General features: G+C 40.8%; 1 long non-coding RNA gene across 1 annotated transcript; it reads right to left on the bottom strand.

Annotated features, from left to right (window-relative positions):
* Positions 1–1,455: 1,455 nt before the first annotated feature.
* LOC129866605 (uncharacterized) lies at positions 1,456–15,383 on the bottom strand. Its single transcript, XR_008761497.1, has 3 exons — positions 13,734–15,383; positions 11,099–11,319; positions 1,456–4,919 (listed from the first exon to the last, which is right to left on the bottom strand). It is a non-coding gene; the product is annotated as an uncharacterized LOC129866605 (long non-coding RNA).
* Between the last annotated feature and the right edge of the window lie 4,592 nt (positions 15,384–19,975).

The raw sequence follows: 19,975 nt of genomic DNA, 5'->3' as shown, positions 1-19,975 counted from the left end.
ACATTGCTAGTAGGCTAAGTTGAAAACGTATGCAGATCAAGCCATCATTTACTAGCTAAATATACGAGCATTAAATAGTTACCTGTCAAATATTGAAAAAAATATATGAAATTGCTGTGTGCATTCCCCCAGGCTAAATGCCAAAGCATTTCTGTGACAATATACTAGAACATTTCAAGGACAGAACTACACACATTTAAATGGAGAGAATAAATGCATTAAAAGCATTTCTGTGAAGCTTTGTGATTGACAAGAACAAGTGTGATGTCTGACAACAATATAATATTTTAAATGTAATTTGTGCCAATGCCGCATCAGCTTTATGGCTACATTTATATTATACTATGCCGTAGGCAGAACTTTACCGCAATCATGACTAGGTCGGTTGGGGGCAATAAAAGTTTGGGCTTTGATACCAGCAACATCTTTCAGACAGATACATAGAAAAGATGGAAAAAAGTTGCCAGCATGCTAAAGTTGGCAGGTTTTCATCTTGGTTTGTAAGGGGTATAACTTACTTCTCTTATTCTCTCCCCTGCTCTTCCCTTCAGTGTTAAGTTAGGTAAGCATCAGTGTGGCTTCATAGAAGTGGTGAGGAACTAGGGAGCCTCAGGTCCCATTTTATTTGTGTGTTACTATGTTATTATGCTGCTGTTACTGTATGTCATTGGGCTAAATACTTACAGTAACTATGATTGTTTCAGTAAAAATAGACGATCCAGCTGTGTAGAAATTCAACATGTCAACTTTGAAGCTTCACATCTTTTGAACGAAAGCAGATTTGATGAGCCTATTATTATCCTGTTGGGAATGCTTTTATAGTTTATGTTTTAGAGTTCATGAAAATCAGAGGAGAAACCAGAAACACATCTACAGTACTCTATACAGTGGAAGGGAGTTTTTTTTAGGTCAAGCCTTCACCACAGGTAATGTAGGGTGTGTGTGTGTGTGGTGGCTCATCGTCTCGCCTGCGTAAGAAAGATGACCCCACCACCGACCTGCAGTCAATAATAGAAAACCCTTTTTGCATGTGGTTAGGTGTGTGTGTGTACCACGAAGAGGCTCAAGACAAGTACAGAGTAAAAATAACAGAGTGAATTTAACTCTATTTAAAGAAAATGTATCTCTGCCAAAGATAACATTTGGTCCCAGTCCAAAGAGTAAAATGTACTCTGGCAAGTTTTTTTTTCAGAGTTGTATTTGCTCAACTTAGGGTAGAAATGTAACTCCTGCGTCATTGCGTTTCACTCTGTACAGTATTAATATTAAATAACTGTCCCTTTTTTTACTCTGCAGTGTTGTTCAGTATTCTAGAGTTAATTGTTGAGTGTAATGTTTACTCCTACCAGTGTCATTACACATTTACTCCGACTCATAACGCTAAAATAAATTGACCTTGATCAGGGTAAACGCAGAAAAATGTAATTACTACCATAAATCAGTCAACACAAAATATTGCAAAACAGCATTTGTTTATTACTTGAGATGCCCAAAACAACCCAAACAGTGGTGTACAATCTTTGAAATAAATTATAGCAATAGGGACAGTATGAATTGAAAGCCACACCCCCGTGTCTCCGTGGGCAAATGTCTTAATTGTTCTGATACTGTGTACAAGCGTGGAAATGAAATCACATCAAGCAGTACGGGGACCACAAACTAACTTGAATCATCACCACCACAGGACATCTGCATGTCGAATGCTTTGTGATACAAAAGATCTTTAACGTCAACAACATGGGGTCCCTTTCCTGTCTGTACAACTTTAAACACATTAAAGCGTTCACAAAGAAACAGTGTGTTTAAAGCAAAGATGACAACATACTGCTGGTGTGAAATACATCTCACAATGAACTTTAGTGCACACAACCAAATTTGAACGGTATACATTCCCTTGATGTTTGGCCCATTTTACACTCAAACCCACTCTGAGATGGGAGATGGCACCCAGAGTGCATTTGCCAGCTAATGAGCTCCTTCCATTACATTTAAGGACACCATTGTCCCTGGACCAATATCCAATCTACCTAGGTCAAATGTTTGGCAGTTGTATGTCATGCCACTTTGGTGTTTCTCTGCCAATGTTTTAGTTATGTTTTTAAAGCTTTTCATTGTATTTATATATTTCTTGATTGTGTTTTGCTTCGCAGCACATACACCAGCTATGGAGAATCAGCCTGATTTTCTGAATAGATCACGGATAATGCACCATAAAATTGCTTTGGTAACAACCTTTTTCCAGGAAACAAATGCTTAAACATCTGTGGTTTTCTGCAATCAAGCGCTTCAAATAGATTGCGCAGTAGAAAACAAGACTGAATGGCATTTAGTCCAAATCATTGGAACCCTCAAGTAACTTGTTTCTTTCCATATAACCATAGTGGAATCTCTGAATTAGCATGTCACATGCATCTCTTTAGTTCGCAACACTATCTTGGAACTGTCTTCACTAAACTCTGTCTGAAAGTCCTCTTTCTCAGCAAGACAGAAACCCTCAAGTAACTTTTGCAGCTATGTCTTGCACTAAAAGATTCCACAAAATTAATTCCTATGCTTCCTGGCTGATGTTTTGGTCACTTTTGAATGCTGGCGGTGCTTTCACTCTAGTGGTAGCATGAGACGGAGTCTACAACCCACACAAGTGGCTCAGGTAGTGCAGCTCATCCAGGATGGCACATCAATGCGAGCTGTGGCAAGAAGGTTTGCTGTGTCTGTCAGCGTAGTGTCCAGAGCATGGAGGCGCTACCAGGAGACAGGCGAGTACATCAGGAGATGTGGAGGAGGCCGTAGGAGGGCAACAACCCAGCAGCAGGACCGCTACCTCCGCCTTTGTGCAAGGAGGAGCACTGCCAGAGCCCTGCAAAATGACCTCCAGCAGGCCACAAATTGACTTGGAGGTACATTGTGTTGTTTAAGTGTTCCCTTTATTTTTTTGAGCAGTGTATATTGAGTATGAAATAGAGAAACCAGGTGAATATTGAGCAGAGGAATTCAACTTTGGAGAGACATTTCTTAAAGTGAAGGGCACCCAATTTATGTATGCCACGCTTCAATCCAAGAGGATTTGCGGTTTCAAAGACTTCATAGAAGGGTTGAATTTGTATTGCATGTTTCCCTTTTGAGAATAGAGCATGATTCTTAAAGAAAAATCCACCACGAAAGTCATAAAGTAGACTTTCTTCGGGACCATCCACAGGCTGCAAATTTTTGTTTGTCAGCATTTTTTGTAAATAGACTTAACGTCTGGAAAATGGGTTTGCACATTCATTTATCTTTAACAATAACCTGGTCATATGTTCCAGTGGTTCTATTGCGTCGCGTCTCAAATCTTGTGCCAAGAACATATTCACCTGGATCTACAGTCCCCCACTTCTCTTCAGAAATATTTAAACCTTTTGGTTTCAGAATTCAATACATTGAAAGGATTTTCTATTTGCCCAAAACACTGATTTATTTTACACCCAATATCATTGTTGCCCGTTTCCTGTAAAGTCAGAAACGTATTCACTGACTCTGTAGCTTGACTGTGGATATCATCAACTATCTTTCCCATGGAACTGACTAAAGTCTTCACTGTTGTTTCACCAACTCCTGCTGTTTTGAGTTGAGCTATTGTTGTGGCACCATTATCCACCACACTCTTATTATACAGAGCTGATTCACAATGTGAGCTTGGTGCTGGCATATCACCAACACCGTTTGCTGCAAAACTGTTAGCAGCTGTAGAGGAGCCTTCGCCATCATTATCAGAAACTGCTTCGGTACGCTCTTCATATGCCCTGTTAAGATGCTTTCTACATCCAGAAAAAGTGCCAAATACATGTGAACAACCAACCTGACCACACTTCAAACACAGAGATTTCCTTAGACAAAGACATTGGATTCACTTCATATGTTTTCCAAGGCTATTGGCATTTGCCTGGTGGCATTTGCAAGCAAAACAAAACATTTCTGTGTCTCAAACAGAGGTTAAATGCAACATTCTGGCCCTCAGCTCTGCTACCCTCATATTCGCCTTAGTTGTATCAATGTCAGTGTCGTAGATTGTTGTTTGTAGAAAAGTGTACCCGTTTGCCAGACCCTGACTGTATGAGATACCACAGACAAAGTGAGCTTTGAAAGCTCATCAAAAACAGCCCAGTGAGCCAGATGTCTTACACGGGGCCGCATGTTTGTCAATCATGATGAAGTAGGCATGAATGCTCGTTCTCTGGGTCCCCACAGCAAGCAGATAGGGCTGTTGATTTCCAGCGATGCCATCAAGATGCTGCTGGTTGCGGCCGATAAGACAATAATATATCATTAGGACATCCACTATTAATTCTCACAACATCTACTAAAAGTCTCACAAACCAGATAGTAGTGATTCTGATATGTATTACAGTTTTATACTGCTAAAGTTATAGTGCAACTAGTAAGAGGTATTATAGCAGTAGAGCTGATGATAGTGCTCTTTGTTGGGGTAAGTGTTTATACACTTGAGGGGTGAAGGGCAAGAGGGGGATCAATAACACATTTGTGTTGAAATGTAGCCTGACCCTTAGGAACTTCATAAGATGTTCAGCTGTTTCACAAGATGTTAATTTTTCCAAGCTTGTTGCGGCATTGAGCGGAGGGAGGCAGAAGATGGACGAGGAGAAGAATGAACGACTTGTCACTCTCCCAGCCTAGAAACACACATTTTAATTCTGACAGAAAACTTTCATAACATGTCTGCCTCCCACATGCTCATCCTAGAACTTCATATTACAGTATAAAGTGGTATGACTGTACCATTTTCCACCTCAGCTGTGTATCAGGTCCTGAAGCTCGGTTGTTGGTGTGAGTCCATGACCCTGCAGTTTGAAGACAGTAGGCCATTTCCCCAGGAATTTTGCGGAAATTGCTTCACCAAACATCAGTGCTAAATCTTGCTCAATCTACAGACAAGACACAAAGACAACAATAAAATCACAGCTACCGGATTTCTAATACATGGTTCTGTCGCCTTTTAAAGGTAATTTGGTAATTTGGTATTTTATTAGGATCCCCATTAGCTGTTGCCAAAGCAGAAGCTACTCTTCCTGGGATCCTCACAAAACATGGAACATGACATAATACAGAATATTAATAGAACAGCTCAAGGGCAGGCACACAAACTATCTAGGTCAAAGAGGGGAGAGGCGTTGTGCCGTGAGGTGTTGCTTTATCTGTTTTTTGAAAACAGGTTTGCTGTTCACATGAGAAATATGAGATGGACCGGAGTTTCATGCAATGATGGCTCTATATAATACTGTATGCATTCTTGAATTTGTTCTGGATTTGGGGACTGTAAAAATACCCTTGGTGGAATGTCTGGTGGGGTAAGTGCGTGTGTCAGAGCTGTGTGTAAGTTGATTATGCAAAACAATTTGGGATACTTAACATGTTCATTTTTTAAATAAAAATAAGAAGTGATGCATTCCGTCTCTCCTCAACTCTTAACCAAGAGAGACTGGCATGCATAGTATTTATATCTTCTTTTGGCTCAAATCCCGTCAACGGGATCGATTTGACAACAGCCAGTGAAACTGCAGGGTGCCAAATTCAAACAACAGAAATCTCATAATTAAGATTCCTCAAACATACAAGTATTATACACCATTATAAAGATAAACTTCTTGTTAATCCAACCACAGTGTCCGATTTCAAAAAGGCTTTACGGCGAAAGCATACCTTGCGATTATGTTAGGTCAGCGCCTAGTCACAGAAAAACACAGCCATTTTCCGGCCAAAGAGAGGAGTCACAAAAAGCAGAAATAGAGATAAAATGAATCACTAACCTTTGATGATCTTCATCAGATGGCACTCATAGGACATCATGTTACACAATACATGTATGTTTTGTTCGATAAAGTTCATATTTATATCCAAAAATCTCAGTTTACATTGGTTATGTTCAGTAATGTTTTGCCTCCAAAACATCCGGTGATTTTGCAGAGAGCCAATCAATTTACAGGAATACTCAGCATAAACGTTGATAAAAGATACAAGTGTTATGCATAGAATTAAAGATATATTTCCCCTAATGCAACCGCTGTGTCAGATTTCAAAAAAGCTTTATGGCAAAAGCACACCATGCGATAATCTGAGTACAGCGATCAGCCACCATACAGATACCCGACATGTTGTGGAGTCACCAATGTCAGAAATAGCATTATAAATATTCACTTACCTTTGATGATCTTCATCAGAATGCACTCCCAGGAATCCCAGTTTCACAATAAATATTAGTTTTGTTCGATAAAGTCCATCATTTATGTCCAACTACCTCCTTTTTGTTTGCGCGTTTAGTCCAGTAATCCAAATGCGCAGGCACTAGGTCCAGACGAAAAGTCTAAAAAGTTATATTACAGTTCGTAGAAACATGTTAAAATGTTGTATATAATCAATCTTTAGGATGTTTTTATCATAAATCATCAATAATGTTTCAACCGGACAATTATTATTTTTATTTTTTCCTTTTTAAAATGTACCCCCTTTTACCCCCAATTTCGTAGTATCCAATTGTTAGTAGTTATTATCTTGTCTCATCACTACAACTCCCATACAGGCTCGGGAGAGACGAAGGTCGAAAGCCATGCGTCCTCCGAAACACAACCCAACCAAGCCGCACTGCTTCTTAACACAGCGCGCATCCAACCCGGAAGCCAGCCGCACCAATGTGTCAGAGGAAACACCGTGCACCTGGCGACCTGATTAGCGTGCACTGCGCCCAGCCCGCCACAGGAGTCGCTAGTGCGCGATGAGACAAGGATATCCCTACCAGCCAAACCCTCCCTAACCCGGACGACGCTAGGCCAATTGTGCGTCGCCCCATGGACCTCCCGGTCGCGACCGGCTGCGACAGAGCCTGGGCTCGAACTTAGAGTCTCTGGTGGCACAGCTAGCACTGCGATGCAGTGCCCTAGACCACTGCGCCACCCGGGAGGCCCCAACCTCAACCGGACAATTCCTTTGTCTTTAGAAATGAAAAGGAACAGAGCTCGTGTTCACGACCACACGCGTGACTAAACTAATGGCATTCTGCCAGACACCTGCTTCAAACAGCTCGTATTCGCTCCCCCTTCATAGTAGAAGCCTGAAACAAAGTTGTAAAGACGTTGACATCTAGTGGAAGCCTTAGGAAGTGCAATCTGACCCCATTTACACTATATATTGGATAGGCAAAGACTTGAAAACCTACAAACCTCAGATTTCCCACTTCCCGGTTGGATTTTTTCTCAGGTTTCTGCCTGCCATATGAGTTCTGTAATTCTCACAGACATCATTCAAACATTTTTAGAAACTTCAGAGTGTTTTCTATCCAAATCTACTAATTATATGCATATTCTAGCTTTTGGGCCTGAGTAGCAGGCAGTTTACTCTGGGCACGTTATTCATCCAAGCTACTCAATACTGCCCCTCAGTCCCAAAGAATATATCAGCCCTCTGATTACAATGAGGAGCAAGACGTGACGCTCTGTTCTGGGCCAGCTGCAGCTTAACTAGTTCTTTCCTTGCAGCACTCGACTGGACAATAATGAAGATAAGACAAAACTAAAGGCTGAAGGACTTGCTTTTTGGAGTGTGGTGTCAAAAAAGCAGAGCATCTCTTTATTACGGACAGACCTCTCCCAATCTATATTTTTTGACCATGACAGTTTACAATCTAAGGTAACGCCAAGTAATTTAGTCTCCTTAACCTTTTCAACAGCCACACCATTCATTACCAGATTCAGCTGAGGTTTAGAACTTAGGGAATGATTTGTTCCAAATACAAGGCTCTTAGTTTTAGAGATGTTCAGGGCCAGTTTATTACTAGCCACCCATTCCAAAATAGACTGCAACTCTTTGTTTAGGGTTTCAGTGACTTCATTAGCTGTGGTTGCTGATGTGTATATGGTTGAATCATCAGCATACATGTACCCACATGCTTTATTTAATGTCAATGGCAGTTCATTGGTAAAATAGAAAAGAGTAGAGGGCCTAGAGATCTACCCTGCGATACACCACACGTTGCATTTTTGACATTAGAGAAGCTTCCATTAAAGAAAACCCTTTGAGTTCTATTAGCTAGATAGCTCCGAATCCACAATATGTGACCCAATTCAGGAAACTAGGTGTATGTCGCAAGTCACAACTTCACAGGAGAGCCATTTAAAAGTGAAACATTTATTTTTTAAATCGAAATGCCTTCTTGAACATGTGAACTTTCATGTGCCTTAATATCAAACTTGTATGACATCTCTAAATACGAACAACATTGTTAAATTACGAGCCTAGTTGGTTTAGCCACAGAAAAAGTAGGCAACCTTCCTGCTAGCCATGATTGGCTGAGATAATGAGTGGACTGGACATGCCGAGAGATGAGTTGGGATTGGTCTGCCATATAGCACGCATCTGCATATTGGAGCTGGTCAGTATGTCTAGGTAATCTCGTTTCAAAAAATGTATTGTGTAGTAAAACTGCATAAACCTATGCAAGTTCAAGTGTGCTGTCTTGCTAACTAATGTTATGTGTATGCTCTCCACTTTCTGGAGGACCGAGTTTGGAAATCAGTGGAATTCGAGTATGATAGCTAAGGCAATGGAGAAAACACAAGTCTGGATTACATTGTGAATGGCATCAGACAGGAGACGCGTCCAACCATGATGTATACTGGTAAGATAGTCTAGCTAGCCACATTTTCAGATATTACACGTTTCCAATTTTGACAGAAACTGGTTTCATTTCCAGTGTACTGTTAGCTAGCTAACGTTAGCTGGCTGGGTCACTAACTAACGTTATGTGTATGATCTTATTCTTTGTATCTCAGACACATTTGCTTGACTAGTTATAGCCATAGAACCTGGTTGATTCATGCAGGGTAGTAACGTCATGAGTTGTGATTATGGTCCATTGTTTAGCTCTAATTTTGACAAAGTATTTTCATTTGAAGTTAGTGTACTGTTAGCTAGCTAGCTAACGTTAGCTGGCTGGCTCACTAACTAACGTTACGTAATGCGTTGGGATCCATTGTTTACCTAGCTAGCTATCTAGCTACATGTCTTCACAAAAGATGCTCGTCTTAGTATGTGTAACGGCTTTCGTCTTCCTCCTCGTCTGAGGAGGAGAAATTAGAAGGATCGGAGGGCCAAGGTGCAGCGTGGTAATTGTTCATCTTGTTTAATGAAGGTGAACACTCAAAATACAAAAACAACAAATGTGAAAAACCAAAACAGTTCTGTCTGGTGCAGACACACAAAGACTGAAAACAACCACCCACAAAACCCAACACAAAACAGGCTACCTAAATATGGTTCCCAATCAGATACAATGACAAACACCTGCCTCTGATTGAGAACCATATCAGGCCAAATGACAAACCCAACATAGAAACACAAAACATAGATAACCCACCCAACTCACGCCCTGACCACACTAAAACAAAGAAAATACAAAAGAACTATGGTCAGAACGTGACAGTATGCCAGAGCGCAGAATAACTGATTAATTTGTGAATGGTCATCACACATTGAATGTCCAGTGTCAGTAAACGTCGGCAACAAAGCGTAATTCAATTGTTGCCATCAGCACTGTTAGAGTCACCAACGCTCTGGATAACATACTGTAACAGCCTAACCAGCTCTGCTATGGTAAGTAATGTTCAGTGGGCTGTTCTCTCTCTCTAAGATGTCTGGAAGTAGCAGGCAATTTAGTACAAAACACACGGATCAACCCTTAAAGAGATGGGTGGGGCTAAGGCTTAAGAGGGTGTGAACAATGCTGAATGGGTGTAGATGAAGGGCTCTCCAATAGTAGTACCAAAACATTGAAAGATGGTTCTCAAACGTGAGTTTACAAGTTGATCAACTTTCAAAGCAGAATTACTTTCCCATTGTTTCCTAAAATGCAGTGTATGATATACCATTTTGTAGCTCTGAGTCTCTACTTTTATCCAATGTAAAAAACAGAAATTCAAACGTTGGTACATAAGACCGAATCCAGGTGGTGAGTCACATATGGCAGAGGTTGAAAAGCCATAACACATACATTTTTTTCAACAACTGGTTATGGTCAATAATATCAAAGGCTGCACTGAAATCTAACAGTACAGCTCCCACAATCTTCTTATTATCAATTTCTTTCAACCAATCATCAGTCATTTGGGTCAGTGCTGTACATGTTGAGTGCCCTTCTCTATAAGCATGCTGAAAGTCTGTTGTTAATTTGTCTACAGAGAAATAACATTGTATTTGGTCAAACACAATTTGTTCCAACAGTTTGCTAAGAACTGTCAGCAAGCATATAGGTCAGCTGTTAGAATCAGTAATGGCCGCTTTACCACTCTTGGGTAGCGTAATGACTTTGCCTTTAACTCCAGGCCTGAGGACAAAGACTTTCTTCTAGACTCAGATTAAAGATATGACAGATAGGAGTGGCTATAGAGTCAGCCACCACCCTCAGTGGCTTTCAATATAAGTTGTCAATGCCAGGAGGTTTGTCATTACTGATCGATAACAATTTTTCCATCTCTCCCACACTAACTAAAATTCCAACTTGCAATGATTTTCTTTCATTATTTGTTTTTTTATGCATGAATACGATGGCTCACTGTTCTTTTTTGGCATTTCCTGTCTAAGTTTGCCCACTTTGCCAATGAATTAATCATTAAAATAATTGGCAACATCAAATGGTTTTGTGATGAATAAGCCATCTGATTCGATGAAAGATGGAGTTGAATTTGTCTTTCGGACCATCATTTCATTTAAAGTACTGAGTTTAGTCACATAATTTCAAAATGTTCAGCATTTCAGCCAGTCAGATGTGCAGCCAGATTTATTAGACACTCCTTTTTCCCCATCTCTTTCAGCCATACAGTTTTTAAATTCCTCAATCCATGGAGCCTTAACAGTTCTAACAGTCAGTTTCACAACAGGTGCATGTTGATCAATATTTGGAAGAAGCAATTTCATAAATTCATCAAGTGCAGTGTCTGGCAATGGCAACACTGCGACATGGTCATGCTTTGTAAAAAAAACAATACATCAATACATGTCATTCAAGCGTTCTCACACGTGCATACTATGGATTTGACAGAGTCCATTTCATACATACCATGCCTAGTATGGCCAGGAACCACGGAAACACTGAGTATGTCAGAGGAGTTCTGTGGGTCATGGACAATATTTTGGCAGTAGGCAAAGGTCAGCTTCATCTTTTCTTTTACGGTTGCTTCATCATACATGTGTTTCATCAGTGTGATGGCCTCTCGTCACTGCCCTTCTTCACTCAGCCAGTTTTCGTCGGTGAAGGGCTCTCTTTCAACAGCTGGTCCACTTTCAACCAAAGATTAAAAACAACAGGAACACTGTTATAGTCCAACCACACCCCATTACACTAAATTGTGAGAAAAACCCATAAAAAACAAGTCTCACTCCCTTATTAACACACCCTCACGTGCCTGCACCCAAGCAAGCACAAACCATACAGACAAATAAGACAGTTATTTATGACTGTAAAAACTGTTCAATCCCAGTGGATTAATAAGGAATTGAAAAAATTGTATGGTTGAGAGGGATGAGGGAAAAGGAATGGCAAATACGTCTGGCTGCGTAACCGATTGACAAACGTACTGCAAATTGAGAACTCATGTGACCAAACTGAATTAAAAAGAAGGACAAACTACACTATGAAACAAATATAAATGACATGAAGAATGATAGTAAAAAGCTTTGGTGCACCTTAAAATGACATTTTAGGTTAAAAAGCTAACTCAGCTCCATCATTCATTGAATTAGATGGCTCATTCATCACTAAACCAACTGATATTGTAAACTACTTTAGTGATTTTTTCATTGGCAAGATTAGCAAATGTAGGCATGACATGCCAGCAACAAATGCTGAAACTACACATCCAAGTATATCTGACCAAATTATGAAAAACAAGCATTGTAATTTTGAATTCCATAAAGTGAGTGTGGAAGGCGTGAATTTTTTTTTGTTGTCTATTAACAATGACAAGCCACCGGGGTCTGACAACTTGGATAGAAAATAGCGGACGATATTGCCATTCCTATTTGCCATATTTTCAATTTAAGCCTACTAGAAAGTGTGTGCCCCCAGGCCTGGGGGGAGGCACAAGTAATTCCGCTACCTAAGAATATTAAAGTGCCCTTTACTGGCTCAAATAGCCGACCAATCAGCCTGTTACCAACCCTTAGTAAACTTTTGGAAAAAATTGTGTTCGACCAGATTCAATGTTATTTTACACTAAACAAATTGACAAACTTTTTCAGCATGCTTATAGAGAAGGACATTCAACAAGCACAGCACTTACACAAATGACTGATGATTGGCTGAGAGAAATTGATGATAAAAAGGTTGCGGGGGCTGTTTTGATAGACTTCAGTGCGGCTTTTGACATTATCGATCATAGTCTGCTGCTGGAAAAACGTATGTGATATGGCTTTACACCCCCTGCTATAATCTGGATAAAGAGTTACCTGTCTAACAGAAGACAGAGAACACAGAGGGTCTTCTTTAATGGAAGCCTCTCCAACATAATCCAGGTAGAATCAGGAAATCCCCATGGCAGCTGTCTAGGCACATTACTTTTTTCAATATTTACTTATGACATGCAACTGGCTTTGAGTAAAGCCAGTGTGCCTATGTATACAGATGACTCAACACTATGCATGTCAGCTACTACAGTGACTGAAATGACTGAAACACTTAACAAAGAGCTGCAGTTAGTATCAAAGTGGGTGGCAATTAATAAGTTAGTCCTAAATATTTCTAAAAAGAAAAGCATTGTATTTGGGACAAATCATCCACTAAACCATAAACCCCAACTAAATCTTGTAATAAATAATGTGGAAATTGAGGTGACTAAAGTGCTTGGTGTAACCCTGGATTGTAAACTGTCATGGTCAAAACATTGATACAACAGTAGCTAAGATGGGGAGAAAGCGCTGCTCTACCTTCTTAACAGCACTATCAACAAGACAGGTCCTAAAGGTCCTAGTTTTGTCGCACCTGGACTACTGTTCAGTCGAGTGGTCAGGTGCCACAAAAAGGGACTTAGGAAAATTGCAATTTTCTCAGAACAGGGCAACACGGCTGGCCCTTTGATGTACACAGAGAGATAATATTAATAATATGCATGTTAATCTCTCTTGGCTCAAAATGGAGGAGAGATTGACTTCATCACTACTTCATCACTACTTGTACTTATGAGAGGTATTGCCATGTTGAATGCACCGAGCTGGACACCCATTCATAACCAACAAGACATGCCACAAGAGGTCCTTTCACATTCCCCAAGTCCAGAACAGACTATGGGAGATGCACAGTACTACAGAGAGCCATGACTACATGGAACTCTATTCTACATCAAGTAACTAAAATTTGAATTTTAAAAAAGAACAAAAATACACCTTATGGAACAGCGGGGACTGTGAAGCAGCACAAACATAGGCACAGACACATGCATACATACACACAATAATATACGCACTATACACACACGTACACATGTATTTTGTACTGTAGATATATGGTAGTAGTGGAGTAGGGGCCTGAGGGCACACAGTGTGTTGTGACACCTGTGAATGCATTGTAATGTTTTTAAAATGGTATAAACTACCTTAATTTTGCTGGAACCCAGGAAGAGCAGGGTTGGCAGCAGGAAGAGCTGCCTTGGCAGCAGCTAATGGGGATCCATAATGAATACAAATACAAGCTGACCTACCTGTTAGTGATATACAAGGTGACTGTATTCTTCCCTCTGCAGCCTCTTTTTGCAGGTGTCTCCATGCCAAGAAGCCACTCCCGTCTTCTGCATTGCAATAGTGGGCCTTTATATACACAGACAAAAAAATAAACAAACCTTTTGTTCACCTGAAGCAAATTTGTCACTGGTGCATGTTAGAATCTGGAAGAAAAGTTTAACAGTTGCAGGGACTGTGTAATGTTTAATGCTCCTCAGTCACCTTCACATACACAAAGCTTGATTGATGTCATCTTCAATTCAAAATTAGAGTATGTAAACAGCAGCAGTGCTATGATAAGACAGCTTTGCAACTTGAAAAGTGATTAGAAAATGCTGTGCAAGACTGTTTCTGGGTAACAGCGTGAGAGTCTGATGAACCACCAACATTCACGGGGCAGCTTGCAAAAGAGTTAACAGAATCTGCCGATTACATGAATAAGTGAATGCTCTGTTCTCAACAATGCTACTGGGGTAATACAGCCAAATAGCATATCTGTGTCTTTACATTTGATTGTTAGTCATACACTGAACCCCATTTAGCATGCTTTAAATGGCAGGCCCAAATAATATGTTAATAAATCATTAACCTACAATTCTATATTGGATGTTGAGATAAAATGTACCCTTATACAATTAATGGGGCCTGATGTGATCTGTGACAGGCCACAGAATGTGTGACTCCATCCCTCCAAACCTTGGACCCCTGGCAAACTCCCCCCTCCCAAAAGCGTGTTTGGCATTTAAATGTCTCAGCGGTGCCCCCGCAGGCTTTGGGGGACGGTCCCCCCCCTTTACTGTATCATCCCTGAAAACACCAGACCTCCATCTGGATCCGGGTGCTAGAACTGGGCCAGCAGGATTAGATCCGGCCTGCTGAACTCAGGTCGGATGTGCCATATCATTTGTGCTAGCTGGGATTGTATGAACAAATAATTGATCACATTTCTGTACTGTAGACAAATAACTCACCCACAGAACTCGTTTCATTGGGTAAACACATTTTTAGCACTGTCTGGTCTCTGAAGATGATATTGGAACACTTCTTCATCGATGTCAGATTCATCGTAAACTTTTACGTCCATGGTAGGCAGGATAGGTTTCTTGACAACTTGAAAGACATTAAACAAAGTTACATTTGGCTCACTATTAGGGTTTCTGTAAACTGAAATTCTGGCAATCACTCACCTCCTTCAGCATCCTTAGTCCACTTACATTTTCATCACTTAGCAAACATTTCATACTTTTTTCCCCTCCTCTGTATTGATCCCCCATGGGAATCGAACCCACAAACCTGGAGTTGCAAGCACCATGCTCTACCAACTGAGCCAGACAGGACTTAGTGAAAGGAAAATGAGACCCTGGTAATCATCTCATTTTAAATGTCACATCTAAAATAGTCAGCACTACACTAACACAACTAATATAAACAGAGCCCCGTTCAACTTCAATACATTCTAATAAAATGTTTGCCTAATGAGCAAAGCAGAACACAATATTGATATCCACACTAATTTACCGCTATGACAGCCTCAAAACTAAGCCAAGGCGAAAGGTAGCATGTATGATATTTGCATATCGCGTCTGGATTTCTGCATGTGAGAATGAGATAAACACCTTGCTAGCTTTCTAACATTTGCTATGGTTACATAAAATCCTTTCAACCGAACAACGTATTCCCTGTGTTCTCCCAGGCTTTGCTGCGCTGCACTTATTAACGCTATATTTAGTAATACACACGAGGCACCCACCACATTTGACTCTAGATTCCGTAGCTAGTACATATGAGGCGTTATATAAGCAATAAGGCCCGAGGGGGTGTGGTATATGGCCGGTATACCCCGGCTAAGGGCTGTTCCTTTCCATGATGCAAAGCAGAGTGCTAGGACACAGCCCTTAGCCGTGGTATATTGGCCCTATAACACAAACTTTTTCTTCTTTGGACTTTATATGGCGATTGGCAACAAACTTTCATAAGGTGTATTACCACCACCGACCTCTGTTCATCTTTCAGTCACCCACGTGGATATAACCAATGAGGAGATGGCACGTGGGCAAATGCTTCTAAAAGCCAATGAGGAGATGAGAGAGGCAGGACTTGCAGCACGTTCTGCGCCACAAATAGAAGCAACTTCTATTTTAGCGCCTGGCAATGCAGAAGCTCGTTGGTGCTCACGAGCAGTGTGGGTACAATGATTGAATAACATGCAAGTGTACATTTAATTTGCAACACTCGCACGAGCGGTGTGGTAGCATGTTATTGCTATTTTAAACTCGTTACCAACGTAATTAGAGTAATACAAATACATGTTTTGTCATACCCATTGTATATGGTCTGATATACCACGGCTTTCAGCCAATCAGCATTCAGGGCTCAAACTACCCAGTTTATAAACATCGCTATACCTCGATTAAAAAATGTAATATTCAACTAACAACTGATAAGGTAATGCCGCAACAGAGTGATTATTGGAAGACTCAAACTGCTCATGCAACAAGAACCGGAAGTGACGACTGCTAAGGGGAGGAGAGTGGATGATTGTAAGAGAAAATTTCAGTGCAAACTTCTTTGGAAGACTGTTGTGGAGAAGTGGAGGGAGGGAGACAGTAGGTGGCACAATGTGTAGCTACAGCTCAGACTGCTATGGAATGTTGAGTGGAAGCTTATGTTATGTGGTATGACTAGCTAGTGTAGTCTAGGGGACGGAATGGAAGGTATGCGGTCTAATGTAGACGCTTGCTGCAATTTTTGGGGGGGGGTTTGGTTCAGCTTTGTAATTTGTTGGTATTGCTAGATAGCTAGCTAATGAGCAAACTGTAGAAAGCTAGCTATATGCTAACATAAGCTTGTTAAACTAACTAGTGAGCTAGATAGATTACGTTAAATTCGACCCCATTATGGCTACAGTAGCTATCTAGCTCTCTCTCACTAATGTTAGCTAGCCAAGCTAAACTCAAGTCTATCGTAAATCATGGAGTTGAGTTAGCTTTAGTGAGCTAGCTGTTTTAGATACAGAGACACATTTTTAAAGCACAAAAAAACTGTATTCACTTGACTCCATGTTAACCCAACAGAACAAAGTTATACAAGCAGAATCTGCATTTAAACCATTACGGGACAGTTCGCTTTTCTAGCAAGCAAAAGGGCTAATGTTAACCCACTGAATTATGTTTCCTAAGCTTGTTACATTGAAGACATCCATTTGTGTGTGTGAGTGTGAGAGAGAGAGGAGTAGCTAGCTAGCTGGTATGAGAGGGAGAGAAAGATAAAAGCCGATACCGATTGATCGGCCGATTTAATTTTTTATTTGTAATAATGACAATTACAATAATAATACTGAATGAACACTTATTTTAACTTAATATAATAAATCAATAAAATCAATTTAGCCTCAAATAAATAATGAAACATGTTCAATTTGGTTTAAATAATGCAAAAACTAAGTTTTGAAGAAGAAAGTAAAAGTGCGCCAGCATTCAAAAGTGACCAAAACATCAGCCAGGAAGCATAGGAACTGAGAAGTGGTCTGTGGTCACCACCTGCAGAATCACTCCTTTATTGTGGGTGTCTTGCTAATTGCCTATAATTTCCACCTTTTGTCTATTCCATTTGCACAACAGCATGTGAAATTTATTGTCAATCAGTGTTGCTTCTTAAGTGGACAGTTTAATTTCACAGAGTGTGATTGACTAGGAGTTACATTGTGTTTTTTAAGTGTTCCCTTTATTTTTTTGAGCAGTGTATATACTTGTATATTGATTTTAAAGAAAGGTATTGATATTTATGGTTAGGTTTGGTGCAATGACAGTGCTAAATCATCACCCATTTGGCGAAGTAGGCTGTGATTCGATGAGAAATTAACAGACACCGCAGGACACGCTAGATAAACTAGTAATATCATCAACCATGTGTAGTTAACTAGTGATTATGTGAAGATTGATTGTTTTTTATAAGTCTAATTCTAGCTAGCAACTTACCTTGGCTTCTTGCTGCCCTCGCGTAACAGGGAGTCAGCCTGCCACGCAGGTTCTTCGTGGAGTGCAATGTAAGGCAGGTGGTTAGAGTGTTGGACTAGTAACCGAAAGGTTGCAAAAACGAATCCCAGAGCTGACAGGGTAAAAATCTTTCGTTCTGCCCCTGAACAAGGCAGTTATCCCACCGTTCCTAGAACGTCATTGAAAAAAAGGTGTTCTTAACTGACTTGCCTAGTTAAATACCGATTGTTATGAAAAAACTTGAAATCGGCCATTCCGATTAATCGGTCGACCTCTACTACAGAGGGTAGTGCTTACGGCCCAGTACATCCCTGGAGCTAAGCTGCCTGCCATCCAGGACCTCTACACCAGGCGGTGTCAGAGGAAGCCCCTAAAAATTGTCAAAGACCCCAGCCACCCCAGTCATAGACTGTTCTCTCTACTACCGCATGGCAAGTGGTACCGGAGTGCCAAGTCTAGGAGAAAAAGTCTTCTCAACAGTTTTTACCCCCAAGCCATAAGACTCCTGAACAGGTAATCAAATGGCTACCTGAACTATTTGCATTGTGTGCCCCCCAACCCCTCTTTTTACGCTGCTGCTACTCTCTGTTGATCATATATGCATAGTCACTTTAACTATACATTCATGTACATACTACCTCAATAGGGCCGACCAACCAGTGCTCCCACACATTAGCTAACCGGGCTATCTGCATTGTGTCCCGCCACCCACCACAGCACTTACAGTTGACCGGGGCAGCTCTAGCAGGGCAGAAAATTGACAAACTGACTTGTTGGAAAGGTGGCATCTCATGACAGTGCCACGTTGAAAGTCACTGAGATCTTCAGTAAGGCCATTCTGCTGCCAATGTTTGTCTATGGAGATTGCATGGCGGCGTGCTCGATTTTATACGCCTGTCAGCAACGGGTGTGGCTCAAATAGCCAAATCCACTCATTAGAAGGTGTGTCCACATACGTTTGTATAGTATATATGCATTTTAAAACTGTTTTGAAGAAGGTGGTGGGGATAGGATCGAGAAGGTAGGTAGAAGGCTGAAGTCGTGATGTCATGTTCCTGAGCATGTCTGTGTCGACCAGGGAAAATAACTATAGTACATAATGCCTTTGCGTGGGAAAGGCTAGGGCCCATATCAAACGTCTCATCAGGTCTTGCTTTGACTGCTACCCAGCCTAATGTTTGATATCTTGTCACTGAAATACGCCGCAAACTCATCACATTTAGGTGTGATGAATTCACCAGTGGATACAGTTACTTCAGAAGTTCTAACATTCGAATGAATTATCAACAGAGAATGAGTGGTGCGAGTCAAGGAACAATTGAGGCCTGGATGAATATACTTGACTCTGTAAAGAAAAATCTCAGATAAAGCCCAACACATACAGTACATACAAACAGTATATTTAAAGGGTTTTCCCTGTGGGGGGACTGGGGGGGGGTGACTGGCCCCCGATGTGAGTTTTTCTTCTTCTTCCTGTTTATACTGAATTTGTTATTACTTAACCTCTATGTATTTCTTACTTTTGCTTTCCTTTTGAGTGGAAGCCTACGAGTACATGATTTATAAACGTATAGATTGAAATGGATAATGTACCTGTATCCCCCCCCAACACACAAATGTTAGGCCACACCCCTGAGAGCTCCTCAAGGCACAAGAGTGTGCCGCAGCCCACAGATTGAAAGCCACCAGGACTACACCCTTCTCAGACAGGACTCAACATGGTAATTAGCTAACCTCATTATGGGCATCGTTAGTCTCTCGCACTGTAAGACATCTGTGTTCTCTATCCAACTCCATTTACCGTACAGTACAACGAGACAGACAATCTGAGCGTGTAAAGACCTAGTTAGGACGTACAGCCAAGCAGATCTGAGCTGTAGGAGAGGAGAGTCAAGTGGTGTTCGGTTGACAACATGGGCTGCGTCTATGAAAATCCTTGCTTCCTCTCAAAGCTCATTGGAGGAGAGTATCCAAGGCCCCTACCTCGGGTATCCTTATCAAAATGAACGTTGAAAGAAATTGAGGAAAGATGTAGCAAGCTAGTAATGTTTTCAGACACAACCCATGTGTTTATGTTGTGAGGAAACTCCCTCATGCACAAACATATAAATATACATATAAATATACTTTTGTCAAAACTATAATACTTTCATTCTGTTCATGGTTAACACATCCATTTTTTCACCATTTACTCACCATTTATTCCCGTGCTTGATCACACCTCTGTG

This window comes from Salvelinus fontinalis, chromosome 12 (assembly GCF_029448725.1).
Source record: "Salvelinus fontinalis isolate EN_2023a chromosome 12, ASM2944872v1, whole genome shotgun sequence".
NCBI lineage: Eukaryota > Metazoa > Chordata > Actinopteri > Salmoniformes > Salmonidae > Salvelinus > Salvelinus fontinalis.
This window is presented reverse-complemented; position numbering and strand designations above follow the sequence as displayed.